Below are 5,501 nucleotides of genomic sequence, written 5' to 3' on the forward strand. Positions count from 1 at the left end.
TACTCAGTACTACTGTGAAACCAATTTATAATCACTCACAATTGCATATGAAAGGTGAAACACAACTATAGCTTAGGATGAAACTGGGAAGTGGGGAGAGAGGAGAAGGGAGGGGGTGGGTCAACAGAGGGAGGGTTAGTAGGGGGATCACACCTATGGAGCATATTGCAAGTACAAGTTGGATCTATCAGGTGTAGAACACAAATGTCTTTTTTTTTTTTTTGTAGAGACAGAGTCTCACTGTACCACCCTCGGGTAGAGTGCAGTGGCGTCACACAGCTCACGGCAACCTCTAACTCTTGGGCTTACGCGATTCTCTTGCCTCAGCCTCCCGAGCAGCTGGGACTACAGGCGCCCGCCACAACGCCCGGCTATTTTTTTTTTTTTTATTGCAGTTTGGCCGGGGCTGGGTTTGAACCCGCCACCCTCGGTATATGGGGCCGGCGCCCTACTCACTGAGCCACAGGCGCCGCCCGAACACAAATGTCTTAACGCTGTAATTGAGTAAATGAGGTGAAGGCTATGTTGATTAGTAGGATGTAAGCACTCCAATTTGTACGAATAATCAACACGTTGAATCCCATAATGGCATAAATGTATTCATGATCTATGTACAAATGACTTAATAAAAAAAATAAAATAAATAAAAAATAAAAATGTGTACTGTAAAAAAAAATAAAAATTTGTGTTATGAAAATGTTCAAACAGTAATAAAAGGAGTAGTATAATGAATCCTCATTACCCATCATCCAACTTATAAAATTATTAATATTATCATATTGCCAATCTTGTTTCATACCTTTTTTTTTTCTTTTTCTTTTTCTTATGTTTTTTCAAATGTCTGAAGCAGGAAAACAAGGCTGCTCACTCGTGGAAGTCCTAACATGGTCCTCTGGGGCTGATGTTGGTCTCCATCCTTGGCTGAGGAGAAACTGGACCCTCCACAGTCCCAAGAGAGACAGGCCCTTTGTTTCATGCCTTGATGGTTACTTTTCTTCCTTTTCTTTCAGTGTTATTAAGCTTTAATTACATATCATATCATTTACCCACTCTAAATGTATAACTCAGGTTTCAACTGTCTACAGACTGAGTGGCTTAAGTAACAGAAATTTATTCTCTGCCAATTCTAGAGACTAGAAGTCCAAGATCGAGGTGGCAGCACAGTTGGTTTTTCTTGAGGTGTCTTGTCTCTCCCTGGCTGCTAGATAGCCATCCTCTCCCTTTGTCTTCATATGATTGTCCCTCTGTGTCCTAATCTCCTCTACTTATCAGGACATCAGTCATCTAATTAGTGCCCATCCACATGACCTCATTTAATCTTAACTATCCTGTTAAAGACCCCGTCTCCAAAGATAGTCACCCTGATGTACTGGGAGTTGTAATTTCAACATGTGGGTTTTGTTGGGGGAGGGGGACTGAATTCAGACCACAACAGTGTCATTCTCATCATTTTGAGGGTACATGCTGTCAACACGACTCATCGCTGTTCAAGCTGACCTTGATCACCTGGCTGAGGTGTGTCTGCCAGGTTTCTCCACTGTGAAGTTACTCCCTGTCCTCCCTCCTCTTGTCTCCAAGAGTTTCATACTCTTTGGAGACAAGTCACTGTGTGTACTTGAGTTAAGATTTATGTTCCATAAGCCTCTTAGAAGAAATACAGGAGTAAGTATTCATGACTTTGGACTTGGCAATGGATTCTTAGATATGACACTAAAAGAACGAGCCACAAAAGAAAAAGTGGATATGGCTCGGCGCTTATAGCTCAGAGGCTAGGGTGCCAGCCACATACACTGGAGCTGGTGGGTTCAAATCCAGCCCTGGCAATGACAACTACAATAAAAAAATAGCCGGGTGTTGTGGCGGGCGCCAGTGATCTCAGCTGCTTGGGAGCTTGAGGCAAGAGACTCGCTTAAGCCCAAGAGTTTGAGGTTGCCGGGGGTGTGATGATACAGCGCTCTACCCAGGGTGACAGCTTGAGACTCTGTTTAAAAAAAAAAAAATGGATAAACTGGACCTCATAAAATGAACAACTTCTGTGTATCAAAGGACATTATCAAGAAAATGAAAAGACAACTGACAGAAAAGGCTTAGAACACACAACTCAACAGTACAAAGTCAAGAAATCCAATCTAAAAACAGACAAAAGATTTAAAAGGTTCCTTAGCATTTCCTTAGCATTTCCCCAAAACATGTATGTAAACAACAATCACACGAAGAGATGTTCAGCATCATTAGTTGTTAGGGAAATACATATCAAGACCCCATAACAAGGTAATACTTCATACGATAACTATTATCAAAAAAAGAAAATAACAAGCATTGGTGAGGATGTGGAAAAACTGGAACCCTCATACACTGCCGGTGGGAAGAAAAAAATAGTGCAGCCACTGTGGAAAAAGGTGGGTGGGTCCTCAAAAAATGAAACAGAGTTACCTGTGACCTAGCAATTCCACTCCTAGGTATCCGCCCAAAAGAATTGAGAATGTGTACTTAGACACACACACACACACACACACACAATCATAGCAGCACTACTCATAAAAGCCAAAAGGTGGAAATACTCCAAATGTCTACCAATGGATGGGTGAATAAGCAAATCCTGGTCTAAACGTATGTTGGAATCGTTAGCCACAAAAAGGAACAAAGCAATGATTTATACCTTAACGTGGATGAACCTCAAAAGCATATCAACATGAAGAAGTCAGACACAGAAGGCCGCGTACTCTATGATTTTACTTAATATGAACTATCCAGACTAGGTCAATCCACAGAGACTGAAAGCAGACCAACAGTTGCTGGGACCCAGGTAGGGGTGGGGCGAGAAGTCGATAGTAGCTGGGGCTGGGGTGAGAGTTGGGGGAGGGGGGAGGAGCAGAAATGCAGAGCCCCTGCTTGATGGGTGCGGGGTCTCCTATGGGGATGTCGAAAATGTTCCACAACCAGGTACAAGTGATGGCTGTACAGCATTGCGGAAGTACCGAATGCCATTGAATTGTTCACTTTAAAATAATTGATTGGCCGGGTGTGGTTGGCTCCTGCAATCCTAGCGCTCTGGGAAGGCGAGGTGTGTGGATTGCTTGAACTCAGGAGTTTGAGACCAGCCTGAGCAAGAGTGAGTCCTCCTCTCTACTAAAAATAGAAAAACTAACCCAGTGCGGTGGTGGGTGCCTGTAGTCTCTGCTACTCCGGCAGCTTGAGCCCACGGCACTCTACCCAGAGTGGCAGAGTGAGACTCTGTATCAAAAAAGTAAAATAAAAAATAAGTTATTAGTTTTATGTTATGTGAATTTCACTTTAATTTAAAAAATTATGTTGAGGATGTAGGTAGGGACAATGTCCAACAGCTAGGTTTCCCTGAAAAGGCCCAGAACGTTTTGCTCAGCTCTGCGCTTCAGTTTGAGCCAACCATGTACATTTGAACATTAAGGAATGTGCTTGAATGTTAAGGAATTTAAGCCACAGGCTTACTCCTGGCTTCCTTCCAAGGAACTGCAACTGTCGGGAATATCTGCTTCCAGAGGCAGATTTGTCTTGAGCCTTCTGATAAAGTGGATGTGGGATCCTTGCTGTGACCAAGAAGCAGAGGACCCTGTTTCTGCTCCAAGGTCTGGAACAGAGGTTCTTCTCTATTGACCGAGGCACAGAGATACGAGAAACCTTTGTTTAATTCCCAGGTCAGTCATGGCTCCCTATGAGCCTAACATACATCTGAGCCATTGTTTGCTTTTCTGTAAAATGGGATCTCTTGCATTTTATTCAAATTTAAGACCTTTTATTAGAATGAATATATTGATTGCTGGGGGGTTGTAGAAATCCCAGAAATTCATAATGAGAGATTTATTCCTTGCAGTTGTGGCACATTTCGATTCAATGCATTTTGTTTTTTGGGGTTTTCTTCCTTTGATTTTTTTTTTTTTTTAATTGTTGAGGAATCATTGAGGGCACAATGACCCAGGTTACACTGCTTATGTTTGCTGGGTGAAATCCCTCTAATGATAGTGTCCCGCCCCCAAGAGGTGTGTTATATAATGTGGCCCCACACACCCCTCCTTCCTTCCCTCTCTCTGGTCCCCCATTTCTCCTCCCCCACCACGTACGAGCATCAATTGTCCTCATATCAGAAGTGAGTACATTGGAGTCTTGCCTCTCCATTCTTGTGATGCTTTACTAAGAAGAATGTGTTTAAACTCCACCCAAATTAATACAAATGATGTAAAGTCATCATTCTTTTTTAGTGGCTGTATAGTATTCCATGGTATACATATACCACAGTTTGTTAATCCATTCCTGGATTGTGGGCATTTAGGTTGTTTCCACAATTTGGTAAATGTGCTTTTTTTTTTTTTATTTTTTGAGATAGAGTCTCAAGCTGTCGCCCTGGGTAGAGTAATGTGGCATCACAGCTCACAGCAACCTCAAACTCTTGGGCTTAAGTGATTCTCTTGCCTCAGCCTCCTCCCAAGTAGCTGGGACTACAGGCGCCCGCCACAATGCCCGGCTATTTTTTTGTTGCAGTTGTCATCGTTGTTTAGCAGGCCTGGGCTGGATTTGAACCCTCCAGTCACTGAGCTATGGGTGCCAAGCCAGGTAAATATGTTTTGATTGGTGCTCAATACCAGAGTTGTAGGGAGCCATTTGGGCTCTGGATAAAGGACGTGCCAGGCTGAGATTTACCACATGAGAAGTGCGGGAGGGGTCTTTAAGGGACACCCTTCCAGCAGGGGAGGCAGTGCAGACAGGGAAGCCAGGAAGCAGTCCCAGCTACGGGCACAGCTAGAGGTTCAGTACAGGGCAGGAGAAACCCAGGAGGATTTTCTTTTCTTTTTTTTTTTTTATTGTTGGGGATTCATTGAGGGTACAATAAGCCAGGTTACATCTATTGCATTTGTTAGATAAAGTCCCTCTTGCAATCATGTCTTGCCCCCAGAAGGTGTGGCACACACGAAGGCCCCACCCCTCTCCCTCCATCCCTCTCTCTGCTTTTCCTTCCCCACCATGACCTTAATTGTCGTTAACTGTCCTCATATCAAAATTGAGTACATAGGATTCATGCTTCTCCATTCTTGTGATGCTTTACTAAGAATAATGTCTTCCACTTCCATCCAGGTTAACACAAAGGATGTAAATTCTCCATTTTTTTTAATGGCTGAATAGTATTCCATGGTATACATATACCACAGCTTGTTAATCCATTCCTGGGTTGGTGGGCATTTAGGCTGTTTCCACATTTTGGCGATTGTAAATTGAGTTGCAATAAACAGTCTAGTACAAGTGTCCTTATGATCAAAGGATTTTTTTTCCTGCTGGGTAGATGCCCAGTAATGGGATTGCAGGATCGAATGGGAGGTCTAGCTTGAGTGCTTTGAGGTTTCTCCATACTTCCTTCCAGAAAGGTTGTACTAGTTTGCAGTCCCACCAGCAGTGAAAAAGTGTTCCCTTCTCTCCATATCCACGCCAGCATCTGCAGTTTTGAGATTTTGTGATGTGGGCCATTCTCACTG

The 5,501-nt window shown here is 43.2% G+C and overlaps 1 non-coding gene across 1 annotated transcript; it reads right to left on the minus strand.

Annotated features, from left to right (window-relative positions):
- Positions 1-835: 835 nt before the first annotated feature.
- Positions 836-965, minus strand: LOC128563028 (small Cajal body-specific RNA 20). Its single transcript, XR_008373701.1, has one exon. It is a non-coding gene; the product is annotated as a small Cajal body-specific RNA 20 (non-coding RNA).
- Positions 966-5,501: the final 4,536 nt, after the last annotated feature.

This window comes from Nycticebus coucang, chromosome 12, assembly GCF_027406575.1.
Source record: "Nycticebus coucang isolate mNycCou1 chromosome 12, mNycCou1.pri, whole genome shotgun sequence".
NCBI classification, from domain to species: domain Eukaryota; kingdom Metazoa; phylum Chordata; class Mammalia; order Primates; family Lorisidae; genus Nycticebus; species Nycticebus coucang.